Source organism: Astatotilapia calliptera, chromosome 5, assembly GCF_964374335.1.
Source record: "Astatotilapia calliptera chromosome 5, fAstCal68.1, whole genome shotgun sequence".
NCBI classification, from domain to species: domain Eukaryota; kingdom Metazoa; phylum Chordata; class Actinopteri; order Cichliformes; family Cichlidae; genus Astatotilapia; species Astatotilapia calliptera.
Window position 1 is genome coordinate 10,744,550 of NC_137426.1, and position 23,447 is coordinate 10,767,996.

Sequence of the window (23,447 nt, forward strand, 5' to 3'; positions counted from 1 at the left end):
ACCGATGCAATATGTCAGCACACTTTTGAGCAACGGTAGAAGACGATCAGCAGCTCCTTCTTCAGGTCCATTTTTCTGAGTGTTCTCAGAAAATGGAGACGCTGTTGTGCCTCCTTTAAAACCGCCGAGGTGTTTTAGCTCCATTCGAGGTGTGTGTCTATGTGCACACCCAGGAACTTGAAACTGGACACCCTTTCAACACATTCCCCCGTTGATGCTGACAGGCTGCAGCTCAGAATTTCTCCTTTTGAAGTTGACTACCAGCTCTTTTGTCTTGGTGATATTGAGGTCCAGGTTTTTGTCTGCACACCAATCCGACAGCCTCTGAACCTCAGCTCTGTATGCCGTCTTGTCTCCCCCAGAGATGAGCCACACAACGTTGGTATCATTTGCGAACTTAATTACTGCGTTGTCAGGGTGGGTACTAACACAGTCATGTGTGTACAGAGTGTACAGTAGGGGACTCAGTACACAGCCTTGTGGAGAGCCGGTGTTAAGGCTGAGGATTGGGAAAAGATCAGGCCCCACTCGAACTCTCTGTACACAGTCTGAGAGGAAGTCTCTGATCCAGTGGCAGGTGGTAGAAGGAGCTCCGATATCCAGCAGTTTTACTATTAGTCTGTCCAGGAGTATCGTATTAAAAGCAGAGCTAAAGTCAACAAAGAGCAACCTGGGATAACGCCCCTGTTGTTCCAGGTGAGAGATGGCGGTGTGGAGTGTTGTAATGATGGCGTCTTCAGTTGATCTGTTAGCTCTGTATGTGAAATGGACCTGGTCGAGTGTGGGTGGCAGGCAGAACATGATGATAACAGGTGTTAGAGCAATTGGTCAGAGGCTGCTAATGGTCTGCTTAGGCAGTGGGACAATTGTGGCTGACTTTAGGCACAGCGGGATGCAGGACTGGGACAGTGAAGCGTTGAAGGTCTTAGTGACCTTCTGGTCTGCACATTTTTTTTAGGACCCTTCCGGTCAACCCATCTGGACCGGTGGCCTTCCTGGGGTTCACTGCCCTCAGTGTGCACCTCACCTCATATTCCTGCACAATGAAGCTTGGGCTGCTGCTGTCGTCCGATGTTTTAGCCGCGGCTGCCTCTGGTCCCTTCACCTCAAAGCGTGCAAAGAAGTGCTTCAGTTCCTCCAGAAACGCCGCGTTGCCCTCAGTCAACATGGTATTGCCAGGCTTGTAGTTGGTTAAGTGCCGAACTCCATGCCATACCGGTCGTGAGTTATTGTTGTTGAAGTGGTCTTCAATCTTCCTCTTGTGTGCTGCCTTCTAAATATTAGAAGGTGGATAGATAATATTGTAGCATCTGACCTGTAGCATCTTTTATTATGTGCATGCTGCATCTTGTTTTCAATGTAGGTTGTTTTGTCTACAGTTTTATAGATGTGCATCTTCATTAAATTTTTTTTCTTTTGGACCAAAAGCTAATAGCAATTTTCAGTTCAATTCAATTTATATAGCACCAAATCACAACAACAGTCACCTCAAGGCACTTTATATTGTAAGGTAGACCGTACAATAATACATAAAGAGAAAAAACCCCAACATTCATATGACCTCCTATCCGAGTCTTTCTCCTATGTGCTCAGCTGTCTTAGAGCAGTTTGATCCTGTCTCCCTTAATGACTTGACTGCGGTAGTTAGTAAACTAAGATCATCACACTGCCCCTCTGATTGTCTCCCCCCAAGCTTGCTTAAAAAAGGATGAAGTTTCAGCTTTCAGCATTCAGATGTCTGAACATTATATTAACCGCAGACCTTTAAATCCTATTTGAAACCCTAAAAAAGCAAGCCAGTAGAATGATCAAGTCAGAGTGGTGCTAGACCATAAATCTTAAAATTCAGTTTAGCATTGCAGTGTACTACACAAGCATGTGTTTGAACAACTACATTTTTTTTTACAATTGATTTCAAGAGATTGGGTGAGATGAGGTGTCATTGAAAACCTGTTGCCAGTGAGAGGTTTCTACCTACTACTTTGAATCTGTCAAGGAAATGTAATTTATCATGTGTAAGGAATCTGAAACACCATCTCATTCTAAACTGTCACGGGGCAGATGTGTTAGGTAACATGTAAACTGAAAAAACAAGTCCAACCACACAAGTATGTGCTTGAGTAAATCTATTTTCTAACATCGACAGCAAGAGATGAGGTGCAGTGTGGTTGAAAAGCTGTACAGCCAGTTGCTGAAAATATAAATAATATATTATTTTTGTTCTTTTGTCATTAAAAATGGCCAAAACAGTCTTGTACAGCGTGAACAACGAGTTGAGCTGTCAGGTTTCACTGTATTCTACTTTTTCCTACCAATGGGCTATGTGACACATGCCACTCACTTCTTACTGGTAAGATAAGTGATATCCCACTATAAAATCATACATCTTAAAATTCAGTTAAGCATTTGAGTACAAAAAGATTTATTTATAATGAAAATAATTGTAAGTTTCTTCTTAGTACTCTGAATCTGCAAAGGAATGTATGCAGCATTTCCTCCTGAGCGGTCACAAGGTAAATGTATTAAGTAACAGAAACAGTAAATGTAACATCCAGCTACATAAGTAGGTGCTTGAGTACCGTAAATGTATTTTCTATCATCGACTGCAGGAGATGAGGTGTGGTTGAAAACCTGGACAGCCAACTTAACCCTTTCATGCATGAATTATGACAACCTCCATCAGGATTTTTTCTTAAGTATTTTTATTCATCTTTAGGCATGAAAAGACGAATGAAAATACTTATGAAAAAAATCCTGATGGAGGTTGCCATAATTCATGCATGAAAGGGTTAAATAACAATAATTACAACGAAACACGTCAAACATCTATAGTAACCTTAAACGACCAGTGGATGGCAGGGTATGGAGTGACACGTCAGTGTAGTGGTAGTCCAATGTAGTGGTTTATGTGCAAGTATACCATCAGCACTGACACAAATACAAGAAAACAGCCTTTGAATAGCTGTCCACTGTAGTGACCAGTATGTGTGAAAGGGTTAAGAAAATAGAAATAATATATTATTTTTGTTCTTTTGAAGCATGAAGAAGGCACTAGCTATACTTATTTTCTTTAACTATACAGGAGCTGAGTCAATTTTGTAAAGACAAGCCCGCCTTTTTTTAAAGGGAGCATATTTTATGGTAAATAAATAAAGAGGAGACTGAGGATATTTGGGTTAACATGGACATTATGTTCAGAAATAATGTGTTGAAGAAGGACATGAACGTCTAATCTGACTTTTTAAGACTGATAATAAATGTATGTCGAAAAGAGATGACGAGCGCATGTGTTTTCTGCCTCGTTTAAGAATTTCTGAAGTCTTTCTGTTGTTGCTGCTGATGGTGATGATTTCATCTGTTCTCCCTTTAAAGTGGCCCTGAGGTCCAATACATAACATTTTAGAAAACACAGAGATGCACAATACAGACAAAAAGTATTGGGTTACAGATCATTTTCAAGGCACTCAACAATAGTATGGGGTTGTGTTTCTGTGGCTGGAATGGGTTTCTTAAACCTTTTGGATATTTTGCACAATTCCATGATTCTGACTTTGTGGAAACAGTTTGGGAGAAGGCCCTTTTTTGTTCGAGCACGACTTTTCCCAGTGCACAGAGCAAGGCCTGTTAAGCTATGATAGCTTGACTTGCAGACACACAGCCCTGAAGGGTTGAAAATTTCAACCCATTTCCAAATTAATGCCTGTGGATCTAGAATAGGCACTGATTAAAGTTCCTGTAGGTCAGTGGTTCCCAAACCTTTTTTTGCTAAGCCCCCCCCCTTATTTTTTTACAGGAACCCCACCCCTGGCACAAAAACATCCTCCAAACACGCACAAACATATTTGTTTTCAGTCTCCATTGCAGTGTATTCACACCTCAAACCTTTTGTAAACAGTTAAACAAATAAAAGTAAACTGCAATAAATTACAGGCTGCAATAAAATAAACCACTAAACAATTCATCTTTATGGTGTAATTATTTTTACATATAGTTGGTTTTTTGTTTGTTTGTTTTTTACTGTGTGACAATATTCAACATTGCTATCAATACATTATTCAAAAAATGTGTCCATGCAAAATAGATTCAAAAACATAAACAACTGCGGGATACTGTTTTTCTGTGATTTGAACCGGGGGAATAAATTGCGAAAGGATCAGCCTGATATTATTTACTGTATAAAGAGCTAACATTGCCAAAATTTCATTATAAGAAGTGTTTGTGAACTAAAAATCAAGAATGTGGGATCCTGTTTGTCCGTGATTTGGACAGCCCAGTGCGTGCTACCAACACAGGGGAAACAAATTCTGTCGGGAATACCCTCCTTGGCACTGCCGTTGTGTAGGTGAAGCCAAAGGCAAGATATGCTTCATCACCCGCAATGGCTCTGTGCCCCCCACTTTGGGAACCACTGCTGTAGGTGTACAGCACGGTGGCACGTTGGTTAGCACTGTTTCCGCACAGCAAGAAGGCCCTGAGTTCAATTCCACCACAGGGTCTTTCTGTGTGGAGTTTGCATGCACTCCCCGTGTTTGCATGGGTTCTTCCCAGGTACTCCGGCTTCCTCCCACAGTCCAAAGACATGCAGTTTGTGGAGATAGGTTAATTGATTAATCTAAATTGCCCTAAAGTGAATCTGTGAGTGAATGTGAGTGCGAATGATTGTCTGTGTCTCTTTGCGTTAGCCCTGCGACAGAATGGCGACCTGTCCAGGGTGTACCCTGCCTCTTGCCCTATGACAGCTGGGATAGGCTCCAGCGCCCCCAATGACCCTGGAAAGGATAAGCGGAAGCTTATGGATAGATGCTGTAGGTGACCCAATACTTTTGGTCATATTGTCTGTTATAGTCTATTTCAATATTAGTGAAATACCAACTCTGCCATTGCCGGTCCCAAGCCCGGATGAGAAAGGAGGAGGGTTGGGTGTGGGGCTAGCAACCCCACCCTGTAAAAACTCCAACTGCTACGGAAACAGCAAGTGAATCTCATTATCGACTGAATCAGGGCGAAGATGATCGGCAACCCTTAATGACGGCAGTGGAGAAAAGCCCTCGGGTCGTCCACTGCCCGATGCGTCGACCAATTTTCGACCCAAAAGAAACCCCGTTGCTGCGCCCGGACGGATGACGGCTGCACAGATTTCTTCAAGATCAATACTGGCGTCCGACAAGGATGCGTGCTATCCCCTTTCCTCTTCCTGTTGGTAATTGACTTCATCATGCGACGATCAGTTGACCAAGCTGGCATCGGTGTGCCCTGGCACGAAGCGCGTAATCTCACTGACTTGGACTTCGCAGATGACATCGCCCTGCTGGGCTCGACTCAGGAAGACCTCCAAAAGTTGACCGTGGCCCTGCAGAGGGAGGCGACGAAAGTTGGACTAAGAATCGGCGCCAAAAAAAACAAGTTACTCAGAGTTGGCTATGCACGTGCCCGCATTCCTCTCATGATCAACCAACAACATGCTGAAGAGGTGGAGAATTTTACATATCTTGGCAGCATCATCTCGAATGACGGGGTCTCTGATCGGGATGTCGACGCCAGAGTAGGGAAGGCAGTTGGTGTCCTGCGACGTCTCCAACCTATTTGGAACTCGACCTCCCAGAATGTAAGGGTCAAGATCAGACTACTGAACTCTATCGTCTTCCCTACTGCCCTTTACGCTAGTGAAACCTGGCGCTCAACAAGTGCAATTATTCAACACCTGAACGTGCTTCAACAACGTGGCCTGCGACGAATCCTGAAAATGTCCTACCGGGACCGAATAACAAATGAGGAGGTCCTACGAAGAGCAGGCACCCGCCCATTAGCCGATGTTGTTGCAGAAAGGCGCTTCCGCTTTGCGGGCCATATTTTACGCCTACCCCCTCATCGCCCAGCTAAGATTGCCATGACATGGTGTCCACGCACTGGCAAGCGAAAGCAAGGCCGACCAAAGACCACATGGCGTCGAACATTCATGGACGATCTGAGAACTGTCGACATTGCCTGGGACGAAGCTCAAGCAGTCACTGCTGACCGACATCGATGGAGATCACTAGCTACCCCATGTGCCGCCCAGCGTAGGAGGAACTAAGTTTTAAGTTCTAAAAACTTAGTTCTGATGCTGGTCTATAAAGCTCTGAATGGTTTAGGACCAAAATACAACAGTGACCTCCTGACCCAGTATGAACCTTCCAGATCCCTCAGGTCATCTGGATCTGGTCTTTTATCAGTTCCCAGCGTCAGAACCAGACACGGAGAAGCTGCATTCAGCTTTTATGCTCCATATATCTGGAACAAACTCCCAGAAAGCCTCAGATCAGCTGAAACACTCAGTTTATTTAAATCCAGGTTGAAGACTCACCTATTCTCAGCTGCATTTGAATAAAGCACCAAATCCACACTTTTAAGCTTAAATTTCAAAACTTACATTTAACTACTGATTTTATCTATTGTTCTGATTTTATCTGTTTTGATTTTATATACTGTTTTGTTTGTTTGTTAATTAAAACAAGCAAACAAACAAACGAATCAATTTTAAATCATGCTTTTTATTTGTTTTTGTTTCTAATGTCTCTGTAAAGCACTTTGAATCACCTTGTTGTTGAATTGTGCTATACAAATAAACTTGCCTTGCCTTGCCTTAAGTAAGTAAGTGAAATACCATCTGTAAAAAATTTACTATTTTGTGTAATTTCTGCTCAAAAAGTGTGAAATGACTCTGGGAAAATCTCCGAGTGTTTACGGTTGTTTGTGTTGTTTAGCAAAAGGAATAAAACTGAGGAGTGAAAAGTGGAAAGCTGTGCTGTCTCTCGTTTATCTGTCACTGTCACTTACTTTAATTCATTTGGATTAAATCCTTAAACCTTGTCTCTGTGCAGTCTGACATTGTGCAGACGTCACCATCAGATCAACTGTGAGATGCCCTTTTCTGCAGTACAGCACCTCAAAAACAAACAAAAAACAGCTAAACTGCTGTTTTTCTGGAGGCATTCCTTATCAGCTGGAGGGAAATGCTGAAGCCTGTCTCATTTGTTTTCTTTTTCCTGTCGTATAACGATGTGTCTGCCATCTAGTCCTTTAAGTGTTGATATAGTTATCTCACAGGAAGTCACACATGTGAGACAGAGACACGTGTGCAGAAGGCGCCATGAACTATCTCTCATGTGATTCTCTATTTGTATTTCAGTCCTTTTTGTCTGTAGTGTGAAGGCTGAGACAGAGGAAGTGTTGCTGTCAAAGTTTTAATTTACTCCTAAGACAAAGCTCCATGTGAATGTGTTTTACATTTTACAAAAGGTCAGGTAGTTCTCCACAAAACCTGTTTGTAATGTTAAAAATATAAATGTTAGGCAAACAAAACAACACTGCAGTGCTTTGTCTGCCTACATGGCTATATTAACCTACTGAGGCCTCAAGGGGAAACATTTACTGCTTCGCTCCCGTTAACCGTTAAAATACAATCAGCCTCGTCATTAACCCCAGCAGCCATTATGGTTAAAAAGAGCCTGTTTTCCTTGTTTTTGATCACATTATTTTGCAATAGCGGATTTTCATATTAATTATGGGCAACATTAAAAAGAATGTTCAGTGGGTGTTCAATTAATCCCTTTAAACCAAAGGTTCAGGTTTTAGACCGCTATAAACTCTCTCTTTGAGTCTTTTTTTTTTTTTTTACTCTCAGCCATATGTGATGTCATAGAGAGCAACGATCACTACTATAGTTATCTCAGACGCACAGCTTTTAATGGGGGCGCAGAAGCCCCACCCAGCAGCTTCTTGCAAGAGGCCCTGGAATTTAAAAAATTTGAAGCGATAACTGAGTTTTGTTCTTCTACGTCCTCACTGTGCATTTTTTTAAGGTGATTTTTTTTTTATATTTTTGTCCATGTAATCTAGGTTTCTATGTTTTTGGGGTGTAAGTGTGTATGCTCTTTTTTTTTTTTTTCTTTTTTTTTTTAAAATCTCCTCCTTTTGATTAATGTCAGACTGGTTTAATCAAACTTAGTGTTAGTGTCTAGAGTTTTTGTTTATATCTTGTTATCAAAATGTCATCTCTGTGTTCTGTGATTCCCTGTTCAGGTGTTCCTGTTTTATTTTGGTAGTCATTTGTTTTGTGTGATCTATTTATGTTGCTTTGTCATCACTTTCATTAATTTCAGCAGAGTACCTCATTTGCTTCTCAGTCTCCTTCCAGTGTTTGTCAGAGTGTCTAATCTCGTTTTAATGTGGTGGTCACATTTGGACATTCTCGGATTCTAGTTTGCTTTCATCACTCAACCTTTGTACATCGTAGGCTTTAGTTTTCTGTCTAAATAAAAAAAAGTTTCTTTGTTTCTTGTTTACTTATTCAATCTCTGAGTTTTGGATTCGAACCATGCCTCATCATAACATGAGCAATACTAGGGCTGAACTTTGGAGGTTAAATGATCAGTACTGAAGATTAAGGTCTGTTAGAAAATATCCAGTAAAACTGTTTTTATAGATGCAGCTGTGCAAATGAAAAATAAAAAACTTAAGACTGAATTTAACACGAAACTACCAACGTGTGTGTGCAGATAATCAGGTTCTTAAGTACCGTTAATATGAGTGTGTTGTGAGTAAATTCATCAACTTTAGGCCCTCCCCTCACCCTAATCCATATAAATAAAGCTGTTTAAATTCATAGTTCTGGCTGGTTTCATTTTCATGACAATGGTGGTGAGAACTCAAAGGCACTATTCATTATAGCCATATGAAAACAAAACATAAAACAGTATTCACTCTAACACACCAAGGGATAGTCGAATGCCATTGAGAGCATCCTCACTGGATGCATCACCACCTGGTATGGCAACAGCACCGCTTACAACCACAAAGCTCTCCAGAGAGTAGTGCGGTGCTCTGAACGGATAATTGGAGGTGAGCTTCCCTCCCTCCAAGACATCTACAGGAAGCGGTGCCTGAGGAAAGCGGGGAGGATCATCAAGGACTCCAGTCACCCCAGCCATTAACTGTTCAGACTACTTCCATCAGGAAGACACCTCACACTTACTACTGGAACTTCAACATTATGCACTCCACACTGTATATAAATGCCATTTGTTTTGCACATGTTCAACTACCAACCTCTGTATATTTTATATATTTTATTTTATTGTTTACTCTACTTAATTTGTAAAATATATATATATACACGCGCACACACACACACACGTAGAAAAACCTATTTAGTATACACACCCAGTAATGCATACACTCTTATATTGTACATATATTTATTACTCTCAGATTTAGCCATTCTTATATTTTGCTTGTTTTATGTTATTGTATTTTTTTTTTGCACACCTCTGTTGCTTGTGAAGCTCGCACACAAGAATTTCACTCGCATGTACTGTACCAGTGCACATGCACATGTGATGTGATAATAATAATAATAATTATTATTATTATAATAATAATAATAATAATAATAATAATAATAATTATTATTATTATTATTATTATTATTATTATTATTATTATGGATTGGATTTATATAGCGCTTTTCAAGGCACCCAAAGCGCTTTACAATGCCACTATTCATTCACTCTCGCATTCACACACTGGTGGAGGCAGCTACGGTTGTAGCCACAGCTGCCCTGGGGCAGACTGACAGAAGCGAGGCTGCCATATCGCGCCATCGGCCCCTCTGGCCAACACCAGTAGGCAAATAAAAATAAAAGTAATAAAAGTGATTTGATTTGATTTGAATGGAGTTTGGTTTGAATGGAGTTTGGTTAAGGAGAAACTGAAGTCATCTGGTAACATATTTAAACAGAATTCATTTCTAGAACAATTACAGGGCAGTCTGAGAAATATTGTAGTAGTATATCACAGGCTCCTATAGTTCCCAAATGCCATTGTAAATTACATCTACATTTAAAAGCATTTAAAGTACAGCCCTTCAGTGAACATTGCTGAACACTCTGTCCCACTATTATTGGTAATTGTTTACAGAGTGATAATATATTAGCTAGCTAAATTTATGGCCTGGTCTGATCTGCAGCTTAAAAACAAAATGAACAGAAACTCATAAATGTGAGTGCCAAAAACCACTGGAATGAAACGTATGACATTAAAATATGGGCTAATTACAGCCCAATTAAGTTTCTAAGACTTCAGCTGACTGAACTACAGATAAAATTACTGAAGCTTCTTTTTTTTTCTCTTCCTTCTCTTTATGGGGAAATACACACAAGTTTATTTCAGTTCATAGATAAATTACTTTGACTTGTATTAATTCTTGAAAACTAGCTACAGGTTACCTAAAAATAACCTAAATTAACCTAATAAGCTCATAACTCATGTTTAATTAACACAAGTCAAACCTGATCTAAGAACCTAAACTTGAACCTATTGTTGGATTTTATCTCCTTGCTTTTTCTCAACAAAGCCGAGAAGGCCTAACCAGATAAATCTGTAAAATCTTTGCATCCATTTTGTAAAAAGACTCAACACTGCAACATGCCTGTAACACAAACACACCCAAAAAACCGCACCGTTAGAAAGAAAAAATGTTTTTGGGTGGTAAAAAAAATCTCCTCTTTCGCCAAGCCCCTCCCCTCCCGGTGGGTGGGGTCTCTGTTCTGCATCATCATGCCCTCAGCTCTGCTGCTCCTCTAACAGAAAGGAAGAAAATCTAACTGGTGTCTATTGCAGCTGCTGCTCCTTCGTGTAAGTGTTTTTCGGTTTGTTCTTCTCGGAGCTTTGTGCGGTTTTACCGGCTGTTTACTGGCTCGTTATGTGTCTAAAGCCGTGTATCAATCATTCTGAGTAACGGCGTGTTCGTAACTCGGGCTAGAAACTTCTTAAAGTTTCCACCAAAACTTAACGCATTTTGAAGCCAGGTTTACTCCGGGTTGTGCTGTTTTTCTCTTGACGTGGATTGCTTGTTTGTGTTGTGATTTCTAAAGGAAAGGAAAAGGCGTGAGATACTTTAGAAGGAGGCAGATAACGTTGGGGGTGGGTTGGGGACAAATACCTTCAGACTTGAGGTCTGTACTTTTCTATTTTTGTAGCTGCCCGTCTGCTGCTGGGGGACATGCAGTTGCAGTTCTTTGTATATCCAATTTTAAGGAACCACAACTTACTACAAAGTGCTTCCTTAAAATTATTTTAGAACTTTGCTCTGGTCTTTATATCTGCATCCCTATCATATTTTAGCTTATTTTTGCTTGTCCTACATAATAATAGCGATTTTCATGGTGGTGTTAGAATATTCTCATTTGTCAACTTCTATGCCTTTCTGCAGTATTTGATGTACCTTTAGCTATAATGGCCTGCTTCATGTATTCCTGAAATATTGCTGTAGTTTCTGTTTAAACGGACTGATTGTTTTTATTGTACTTTTAATATATTTTACCTAATGGATGTTTACAGTATGTCTATAGTCTTGTGATCCTGTGTGTTGTAGCTTGCCTCATAGACTTTACTTATCGCTCATATTACTCCTGTAATATTCATTAGTTTGTCAGAAGTCTGTCCGCCCACCCATCTATTTATGAGGAAATGAGGGCCTTACCAGAAGGTTCATGTAATGCCGCCCCCTCAAAGACTACACTAACAGTAACAGTGTGGGACATCCAGTAAAGCCTTCAGTTGGTTCCACACAGAAGCGTCATCAAAAACTGTACAAGTTACTTAGCCTTCATAATGCTTAGTCAAGCAAAATAATGTATTTGCATGATAGTTTTACAAGTAAACCGGTGTCCTTATTTACAACCCCGAGGATAAATACTGATAAGCATGGAGCGAAGAATGTAAAAGTAAAAAAAAGTCTAGTTATAGCTTGTTGTACACCACGCTATCGAAAAAAAGAACTTCTTTGAATAGGAAGTTAAGGAGAAATGTCAGTCATACATACATAAAATGTATATTTAATAGTACTTCTCTATTATGCTGCGCTCAGTTTGGTGTATTTACACGTAGCTGCACTCTACTGTGTTATTTTCCTCCCACATCTAACTTCAGTGTATCGCTAGTCTGTAGTTATCTTACTGAGAGTCTTTATAGATTACAGTTGGTGGTGCTCGGCTGCTTTGTGTGCATTTAATGTGTTCTTGGAGTGGAGTTGGCCTGTTGTCTGCTAGTGCTTTAACAATATTATATTATGTGTCGAGGTTTTCTTGGTGTATTGTTGCCCTACTGTAGAGTTCAGCGTTAGGGTTACTGGTAAAAGACCATCAAGTGTTTATATAGAGCAGCTGCTGTAATATTTGTGATGTTGACAGTGTGGCCTGTTTTGACTCCAGGTTGTTATCATCTCTGTGATATTAGTCTGCTGGTAGCCTGCGATTGTCTGTGCGTAGCACTTCTTCATTACAGCGTTTCCTGTTTCCTGTTGACATCCTGGAAACAATCAGCAGTTTTATCCCTGACACCTTATCAACATAAATCTAATTATTAATCCTCAGGACATTTAGCATTACAGCAAAACACACACAACAGAGCAACTGTGCTAAATATAATTTTTTGTCATCTTCCCCTGGCTGTCAATATTATGTATTGCAGTATCGCTGTAATAGCAGTTAATCACTTAGTTGTTGTTGACATCTCATCATGAAACTGTAGGATCAATAGAAGTTTTCCAGTCAGTTTTAGGGCGATGTGCCTCCTCATCAGCTCACTAGACCAGTGTTTGTTTGCCTCATCACAATCAGGTCATGAACTATGGCAAACAAATAAACAGACCTTGGCGTGGTAGTGTAAAATGCTCCTGGACTGCTGACTATTTGTTGTTTTTGTTTTGGCTCTAATTCTTGAAATGCAGCGGGCTCCGCCTATGCAAGATGGATGTGCATATAATAACCCTAAATTCCATTTAATTAAATTAGATCAGCAGAGTGTCAGAGATACCAGTTGTGCTGCTGGAGTCTGTATGATACCTGATGCGTCCCTATTTTCGGTTGCTCTGCAGGTCTTTGGCAAGTAGTATTTGTGGCTTCATCGTGTACCTTTTGTTGTGGTCTCTAAATTCATGGATTAAAGGAACCCAAGACACTTAAACACAAATAAGGGAGATGGCACAATGGCAAAATCAAACAAAAGAGGGAAAAGGCCTGGAACCAACCGTCATTCAGGCTTATCCTCTAAGTTAATGTCAGTAAGCAGAAAAAAGGTATTGCAATAAATTCTAAATTAAATAATAATTAAACAACACTACAAAAAGTAACTGAAGGGAAAGGCCAGTGCTGACGGGAGAGAGACCATTTGCCACCTGGTGAGAGAATTTAAAAGAAGAAGAAGAAAGCAATCAGAGGGTGAAGAGACAAACACATCAAGACTTCTACAAATTATTTTGAACTGACAGGGCTCAGAATATATTACTTTCAAGGTCACTGTGTTCCATACAGTCATAACATTTTACCATAACCGATTATGTATTTCTTGTAAACTAGCTGTTGATTTCCAGAAGAAGGGGCACGGACAGATAGCCATGTCTATGATACTGACTGTCTTGTATTTAATTTTACAGTCCCAGTTATTATTGCTCCCCTGCTTTGTCTTGTTTATAGTCAAATGGTAGAACAAAAAAAATCAGTGATTTATGTTCAAAACTTCAAAGAAGTGACAGAATTGTGGTTCATTTTATATCGAGGACCCGCTACAGCCCACTTTGATCATAGGTGTGCCAGACCAGTAAAACTCCCTCTGTAATTATGTTTGGGACTGTCTGTGATATTTATGTTTATGTGACAACTGAAATGGTACACTTGAATGTAATATAATGATGGTCAGTGGAGCAGGTTGTGTGGTCATTTAGTGTTTTGTTTTTTTTTTGTTTGTTTTTTTTTAGACTGGGTTGGGGCTAAAGTAATTATAGAGGCCTGACTAAATCTGACTAAGTCGATTTTTACAGACTGTCTGCTCATTTTCCTGAATCCATTTTCATTTCTTCACCAAACATTCAGAGTCAGAGGATTTTTGTGTGGCAATACTTAATGCTGAATAGATGTTGTCTTTTTATAAAATGGACTGTCAGACTACAAGGACAGCCATTATGTAGAGAAACAGGACAATGACACGTTTAGGTTCAGTAAAAATATGTAATAAAGATCCCACCCCAAAAAAAATCATGCCTGTGAGTCAAGCCTTCCTGTACCGGATATGAGAGCAAGCTTTTTTTTAGCCCCTCTTCTTCCTGTGCTGTATTGCTGTTAAAATGTTCTGTGTGTATAGTCGATCGTCTATCTTTGTGAGGAACGCTGTAAGTTACATTTCTGAAAGTCAGAATGTTTTTTACTCAGTAGGGACTGTTTGAAGATAAATACAAGGTTTTGAATTTGGAGTTGGCGTGTTTTATGAAAGACTAGGGAATGCGTTTCTGACTGTTGGTGTGTAGTGTGTAATTCACGAGGATTGTACAAAGTGCAATTTTAGGACAACGTGGCTGATCCTTCCTTCTTCAAAGAGATGTTTAAGGGTTCAGACTTGGACCCAAGGAATTTTATATCAGTCACTGTCCTCTCAAAGGCTCAAAAACGCACATGTGGCTTTTACCTTCATAAACTTTTAAGAGCTTGACACACTTTCTTTCCTATTTCAGTTCAGCAATACTTCTGAAAATGGCAGAAATAAAGTACTGTCTCTGTTATACTTAAGGCAACTTAAATACTCCTACAGTCCTGGTATCTAAGAAAGGATTGTGCTTAGTGTTTACTTTGTTCCTTTGTGAATGAACATTGTGCATCAACAAGGTGCTCGATATTCATTTTAGATGGGAGTTCACACATTGATCAGGAGTCAGTGAGTTCAACAAGAAAGAATTAGGCCTTTAAAATGAATCAATAATGGCATTAAAAGTCATTCTAACCTTATCAATGTAAATTCATGGTAAGCATATTATTACTGCTGCAGTAAACCGGTATGTGGATCCAGATTTGGACGTGGCGGATGTCTCTCCTGAAACATGTAAATTTGCGTGTAAATACAGGAACACAGGAAGGTTAAACAAAACTTTGGACTGTTGAATATCTTATCTGTTGGGATCAGTAGACTATTGGTCAACAGTTTTGTATTGAAGTGAAGCAGTTTATTTAGCTATATCACAGGAAGGAACTGACAATACAAGAAATCATCCAAAAATAAAACAGTTTATAAAGAAAAGCAGATATGATCAATAATACCTTAATTTGACTTATTTTTCTTCTTAGTATTTTCACCTTGTTTTTTTACATTAGAGGAAGCATATGAGGCTCTGCAGTTTTAACAAGAATCTAAAAGAGAGGGGGAATTGTTAGTGATATGAAAGACGGTGGGGAAGGCAACAGCTGCTGTGTGCAGGGCTCAAGAGTGCAAGAATTTAACTTAAATTTGCAACTACAAACAAGTGTTTGTAGTTTTGCTTTTTCCCCTCTAACTAAAATGTAATATTGATGGTGTAACAGTCATTAGAGCTGTTCTTTATTATATACAAAGTGAAACTTTCCCAGAGTCTGTAACAGCTGAGCTCATTACTGCAAGTGTAATGAAACCTTTGTGAGCCAAAGAGTTTATTACATCAGAGGATGGGGATGGGTATCGAAAACCGGTTCTTGTTGAGAACCGGTTCCCACTGTTTCAATTCCTTGGAATTGTTTGCCATTTTTGCAAACGATTCCCTTATCGATTCCAGTCACCCCGAATGACGTCACCACGTTGCGGAGCGTCATTTACCTGGCAGGAAACACAGCGCCTAAGCGGCTCAAACACTAAAAAGTTTGATTATACTTTACGAGAACGGAAGACAACAGGGCAACTTGCAATACTTGCAAAGTAGATATTTCATTTAAGGGAGGAAACACTAGGAATATGCAAAAGCATTTGCTCACAAAACACACCATAACCTTAAATGAATGTCGTGTTTTTAATTCCGCTCCGGACTCGTGAATCTCAACCAAGCAGCAGCGGTAACATTTGCACGTCCTCTCCCGTTAATGCGGCAGGTAAATAATCAACTAACAGTGCATATTATGTTAGCGCGATCTGCCTTATTACAAAACCTGCCATTACTGTGCGCTAGGGCTGCACGATTAATCGTTAGAAAATCGCGATCTCGATTCATACTTATGTGCGATCTCATTTCCGAATGACAACGATTTAAAAAGAAAAAAAGATGACGATTGTACCTCATTTTGATCCGGGACGTAATCTGCATGAAAACAAGCGCTCACTCTTCCTGCTCAACAAATGACAAGGGCGGAGCCTTATACCACGTGATACAGAAGCTGGCTGCTAAAATTAGCAGGGGAAAAAAACAACGGAGAGCACGTCAGGGATGACGAGAAAGTGACAGGAGAAAATCCGTCCCGGTCAACCACCCAAACATCAATAACGGGAACCTTATACAGCGCTTCACGTCGAACTCCCGCATGCACAAAGAAATTACGGAGGCTATTACTTATCACCTGACCAAAGATACAGTGGGGCAAAAAAGTATTTAGTCAGCCACCGATTGTGCAAGTTCCCCCACCTAAAATAATGACAGAGGTCAGTAATTTGCACCAGAGGTACACTTCAACTGTGAGAGACAGAATGTGAAAAAAAAAATCCATGAATCCACATGGTAGGATTTGTAAAGAATTTATTCGTAAATCAGGGTGGAAAATAAGTATTTGGTCAATAACAAAAATACAACTCAATACTTTGTAACATAACCTTTGTTGGCAATAACAGAGGTCAAACGTTTACTATAGGTCTTTACCAGGTTTGCACACACAGTAGCTGGTATTTTGGCCCATTCCTCCATGCAGATCTTCTCGAGAGCAGTGATGTTTTGGGGCTGTCGCCGAGCAACACGGACTTTCAACTCCTGCCACAGATTTTCTATGGGGTTGAGGTCTGGAGACTGGCTAGGCCACTCCAGGACTTTGTTGCCCGGGCGGTGTGTTTTGGATCATTGTCATGTTGGAAGACCCAGCCTCGTTTCATCTTCAAAGTTCTCACTGATGGAAGGAGGTTTTGGCTCAAAATCTCACGATACATGGCCCCATTCATTCTGTCCTTAACACGGATCAGTCGTCCTGTCCCCTTGGCAGAAAAACAGCCCCATAGCATGATGTTTCCACCCCCATGCTTCACAGTAGGTATGGTGTTCTTGGGATGCAACTCAGTATTCTTCTTCCTCCAAACACGACGAGTTGAGTTTATACCAAAAAGTTCTACTTTGGTTTCATCTGACCACATGACATTCTCCCAATCCTCTGCTGTATCATCCATGTGCTCTCTGGCAAACTTCAGACGGGCCTGGACATGCACTGGCTTCAGCAGCGGAACACGTCTGGCACTGCGGGATTTGATTCCCTGCCGTTGTAGTGTGTTACTGATGGTGACCTTTGTTACTTTGGTCCCAGCTCTCTGCAGGTCATTCACCAGGTCCCCCCGTGTGGTTCTGGGATCTTTGCCCACCGTTCTCATAGAGCTGGGCGATAGAACGATAACGATATGTATCGCGATATAACTTTTACTCAATAGAGAAATTAAGCTATCGCGATAGACCTCGCCGCTCTTGTCCTCTTAAAAAAAAAAAAAAAAAAAAAAAGGTCAGCCAATCCAAATTAAGTAGCGCAGAGCTGAACCAATCACAGCCGCAGCGTCACATCGCGTGACTTGTTACGTACAGCACAAGTGCCAAGCCGCACGTGTGTTTGTTTGGGAAGCAGCCAGCGGGTAATGGAGGAAATGAGTGTGCCGACTAGAAAAATCAACCGAGCGTGACCGAAGGGAACACAGATGATGGTTCCAATGCCGGAGAGATTGTCAAAAGGAAGAGCCAAAGAAGTTCCGTAGTGTGAAGGTATTTCGGCTATTTCAAGTCTGACAAAAAACAGAGTAGCGTGCACTGTAAATTGTGCCGAAAGCAAGTCTGGAAATACAATAACGTGGTGCATGCGTCACACTGTGCGCCACGTTATTGTTTCGGTGAAATGAATTTCTACAATACTGTTACTGTTAATTCTACTCTCTGCAGTGTTTAAATGCTTACATATACACACAGTTACTGTCCCTCCACACATACGACTCGGTTCTGCTTCTATGCCCCAGCTTTGTTTACTTTTTCCCACCGAGGCTTCTAGACTTCTGATTAGCCAACATTTCTGCACGGTTAGGAATCTAGCGCCACCTGCTGCTTTGGCATGTTCATAGCAGCGTTTTCCTTCATTTCTGCCTTTGTGTGGACGGGATTATTTTTTAAAACGAAAACGGAAAATCTCCGTTTTCAAAAATACCCGTGTACGTGTGGACGTAGCCTCAGTCTCTGACTGGAAGCGCTAATTCGTCATTCGGCTTTTGTCAGACTAAAGTAACTGTTAAAACTGTTTGAAAAGCTAAGCTATACAACAAGGAGAGATTGAGAATTTCCTTTTAGTTCTCAGTTTATTTGATATTGACAAAAGTTAGTCAGTTTTGTCTGTTCTTCTGTAAAACAAACTAAGATTTATTTTTAGAATTAATATTTTGTTTCTAAGTGGAATTGACAATTTAGTCTGTTTCGTTTGTTCTATTTTGAAACTTAAACGCTTTAGCGGCTGCCTTTTGTGTAGTTTGCAATATTTGCCTTTATTTATCTGAAAAAGTCTCATGTTCCTTAAGTACATCTACCCTGTCGAACTTATTATGGGAAATAAATATTTAAATAAAAACAAGCTGCTGATTATTTCACATTTTACTTGTGAGCAACGGCACATTTAAATCTTACAAATATAGTTATTTGGCTTATATCGTGATAGATATCGTTATCGCCTGAAATGAAAAAAACATATCGTGATATGAAAAAATCTCATATCGCCCAGCTCACCGTTCTCATGATCATTTTGACCCCACGGGATGAGATCTTGCGTGGAGCCCCAGATCGAGGGAGATTATCAGTGGTCTTGTATGTCTTCCATTTTCTGATGATTGCTCCCACAGTTGATTTTTTCACACCAAGCTGCTTGCCTATTGTAGATTCACTCTTCCCAGTCTGGTGCAGGTCTACAATACTTTTCCTGGTGTCCTTCGAAAGCTCTTTGGTCTTGGCCATGGCGGCGTTTGGAGTCTGACTGTTTGAGGCTGTGGACAGGTGTCTTTTATACAGATGATGAGTCCAAACAGGTGCCATTCATACAGGTAACGAGTGGGGGACAGAAAAGCTTCTTACAGAAGACGTTACAGGTCTGTGAGAGCCAGAGATTTTCCTTGTTTGAGGTGACCAAATACTTATTTTCCACCCTGATTTACGAATAAATTCTTTACAAATCCTACCATGTGAATTCATGGATTTTTTTTTTTTTTCACATTCTGTCTCTCACAGTTGAAGTGTACCTCTGGTGCAAATTACTGACCTCTGTCATTATTTTAGGTGGGGGAACTTGCACAATCGGTGGCTGACTAAATACTTTTTTGCCCCACTGTATGGCTCCCATCAACACTGTGCAAAACGAGGGATTTAGGAAAATGATCAACACCCTAGACAAACGCTACACAGTGCCGTCCCGCAACTATTTTTCTATTGTTGCACTACCTGCTCTATACACGCAGTGTCGAGCAACGGTGGAGACGGAATTTCAAGCAGTACATTTTGCGGCAACAGCAAAACGCGAGACATTTGTTGTTTTTATGTTTATTTATTGTTTTTATGTTCAGTCTTAACTGTTGCGAAGTTGATGTGCAGTTAATAAGTGCAATAAATATTTATACTGGAAAAGAAAATCGTGAGAGAATTGTGATCTCAATTCTAAGCCAAAAAATCGTGATTCTCATTTCATGCAAAATCGTGCAGCCCTAGACCTTAGTGTTCTCCTTTAAAAAAAAAAAAAAAAAAAAAAAAGAATCTATAAGAGAATCGATAAAGAATCGAATCGTTAAACAGAATCGAAAATGGAATCTGAATCGTGAAAATCTTATCAATACCCATCCCTATCAGAGGACCCGGTCTGATCGCATCAAGTAGACTGTACTTACTTTCCATGGGTCTCGACGAGGCCTTGTTCCTTTTACAGAAATTTGAGAAAGCAAGCAGTTGTTGCTTTGTCAGCTGACTAATTTGCTTTATCAACAGGGAGCTTTAGACTCCACTATAACCCAGTTAAAGTGAACGTCCGCAGTTGCCTGGACGTTTTTACACATCAGCTGAAGAGACCTTTGGTGCTGCATATTGGGATTAATAAACGCAAAAGGGACTTCTCAAAAGAGGTGTCAGAGTTCACAGAAAAGGGGAGGAAGCAAGACAGGAAGCCCTGTTGTTGCAATGTGTTCTTGGGACAGGAAATTATGTCCCTTTTCCCCATCCTGAAAACCCTAAAACAACATCAAGACCCTCCACTGTCTTTTCAACTCTCAACTCTCTGGGATATTTACATTGCCTTAAATCAGGGGGGTCGAATCCCAGGCCTCGAGGGCCGGCGTCCTGCAGGTTTTAGATCTCACCCTGGGTCAACACACCTAAATCTAATGATTAGTTCATTACCAGGCCTCTGGAGAACTTCAAGACATTTTGAGGAGCTCTTTTAGCCATTCAAGTCAGCTGTGTTGGATCAAGGACACATCAAAAACCTGCAGGACACCGGCCCTGGAGGCCTGGAGTTTAACACCCCTGCCTTAAGTGGATGTTTCCTACTTCGTTAATAAGGGAAACAGGTTTTCTGAACAGGTTTACGAATGTATGAAAGACTTCAGGCATGAAGCCAGCAGAAGAGGAAATGAATGACTGTCCATCCCACAGTCCAAAGACATGCAGTTTGTGGGGTTAGGTTAATTTATCAATCTAAATTGCCCATAGGTGTGAATGCGGGAGTGAATGTGAGTGCGAATGGTTGCCTGTCTCTGTGCGTTAGCCCTGCAACAGACAGACTGGATCCTATTTTTCTTAAACAAAAATCAGGTAAAAAAAAAAAAATCACGTAATTCTTTGTTTTTACATTCATCAGGTCCCAATCTGCCCAAATATAAAGAGAAATTAAAAATGCATGCCATGAAAGAGTTCGGGTCTTAGGAGGTTAAAGTTTGTTTTCTTCTCCCATTCCTGGACGAACTCCGCTGTTGCTCTTTTCTCTATTTTGTCCCATTTGTCAACCGATAGGCATTCAGCAGCTGCATATGTCATCTGCTTCCAGTGACGTGCTTGCTGTCGAAATGGAAAGGCGGGCAGACACATTTGCATGACCATAACTTGCACACAGAGCTTTTCTTAACTTTTATGACTTTAGGGTTGGCAAACATCTCCATAGTCTACACTTCCTTCTGTAAAACTGACAATTGCTGATACCATTTATGGCAGGGTGAGACACGCACACACACATATACCCGCACTGGGAAGGTTAATTATGGACTTCAACAGGGTTCAGTGTTAGGACCAATTCTGTTCACATTATACATGCAGTGTTTTCAGTATAGGCAGTATCATCAGAAGTCATGGCATAGATTTTCACTGCTAAGCAGATGACACCCAGATCTATCGATCCATGTGTTGTGGAAGTTTTCCATTTAAATAAAGCCTGCAGACGAGCGGTGAGCGGTAGCTAACATTCTTTAATCAAAACACACAAAGAACAGACAACCAAGCTTGTGGAGAGCCTACATGACCGCGGGGCAGGTCAGCAGAGTCTCTCTGAGCCTAGCATGGCTCTCAGTTAAATACCTTCTCCAGGAACAAAAGGCAGCAGACAGCGGTTTCACACCTTAAGATTCACACTCCCTTGCTACCTCTCAGAGTCCTCAAAGAGACAAAAGATTCTTCCTGTGGAGCTGTCTGCTTCCCCCAACTTCCTAACTAGACCCCCACCATTTGTCTTACTGTATGAGTGTGAGACTTGTTAAAATCCAGTGGCACCCAGGCAGTATACAATATAATAATGTGATTAATACATAAGTAAAATAAATTCCTATACACATGAAGCCAGTTAACACACATCATTAGTTACACTGCAGGAATGTCTGGAGTATGAACGCTAAGGCGAGGGTTCCCGATGTTTAGGGACAAATCCAATCACATGTCGGGTTGATGTAAACAGACCAAACTTCAGTCAGGAGAAATACTGAGACAATCCATCCACAATACAAGGTTAGCAATTAACTTACTGCTACATGGGCTGGGCTGTAGTTGCATCATAAGGTTTTAAAAACTGAGCTTTAAAATAAACAGTGGTAATAAAAACCGAGAGAGGCCGACAGTGATCACTGCTTTTTTAGGGGCTTGTTCAGATTAAATAGAACAAAGTACAAAGCATTAAAACATGTTACAAACACAACTGCCTTGATAAACGCGGAATAGTTTTGACCCAGAAGCAGGGTTTGTAGATCATCAGGTGGGACCAGATATCTCACCCGCTGTGAATGTTTTAATGCAGTACGGTTGTTATTATTATCAATTACCACATCCTGTTTATGACAGTTACAATACATAACATTCATATAAAAAATAAAATTGTCTTGTCTAAACTCTATGTGGTGTTAATTAAGCGTATACTACTGTACTTTAATGTCGCTCATAAGGGTGGTACTTCAAGAGCCATATATTTTATGAGGTGGTACCATCAGCAGTTTTAAGGCCAGGGAAACGAGCCTGCCAGCGCTGTGTAGCTGGCGATAAGGAAAGGCTGCTCTTTATAGAGGACTCATGCTCCAGGAAATGTTTTCTGGTTGACTGCAGCTCCCAGAAGAGCTTCGGGAACTCTTGTGTCATCTTTGCATAGAGATTTCCCGTGTATCACCAGAGAGAGCCCAAGTAACACAGTTTGAGAAAGACTGAAATAGAGTAAAATAATATGTAAAATAATTGTCAGAAAGATTACACTGCACATAAGCGAGACTAGCGAAGGCTACCATGGTTTATTGGTTATGTGTGTTTCTGTCTGTGCGTGTGTGGTCATTTCCAGTCTTTGTTGTGGAGTCTGACAGCAGTTCAAAGGAAAGACCTCTGCCCACATTGTGGGTGCTGCAGCCCGCCACAGAAAGAGCTGCTCAGTGCTGTCCAACAATAACAACAATGTATCACCTCTCCATAGGTCTGTAGAAGTAGATGATGATTTTGGAGATTGACTGTGGTCAAAGCAATCAGTGATCGCTTGCCAGTCTAGGTGACTTTTAGGTCTCTTCCCCAGCTATACACACAAGTTAATATTGTTATGAGCACCATAATTAATTAAATCTGCATTGCTTTAATTGCGTCCCGCATCTCCACATATAACTGGCAGTTGTAACAGATGTGGTTTTTGGCTTGCGTGGACACATGGACTCATCAGGAGAGAAAACAGGAGGATGTTTTTGAGAGATATCTGATCTTTTCAACTAGCTGGTTCACAGGGGATGGAGATGATGGCTGAAGGCTCTGCCTCACATTCTACCTTTACAGACTCGGCAGACTTGCTTGTGGTTCCTAATCTGTGAGGCAAGTGCTCTGTTGGAAAAACCAGGCACTTGCAGGTTAAGCTAATAACATGGAATTGAAAATGGAGTGTTTAGTAAACCTCCTGATCAAATGGGGGAAAAAA

General features: G+C 40.7%; 1 protein-coding gene across 2 annotated transcripts in view; it reads left to right on the forward strand.

Annotated features, from left to right (window-relative positions):
- The first annotated feature begins 10,535 nt into the window (after positions 1 to 10,535).
- st3gal8 (ST3 beta-galactoside alpha-2,3-sialyltransferase 8) overlaps positions 10,536 to 23,447 on the forward strand; it is a 30,762-nt gene continuing 17,850 nt past the window's right edge. For both annotated transcript variants that reach the window (XM_026167198.2, XM_026167200.2), the window contains exon 1: positions 10,536 to 10,674. The gene's annotated coding sequence lies outside the window, so the exon portion shown is untranslated. The remainder of the gene's footprint in view (positions 10,675 to 23,447) is intronic.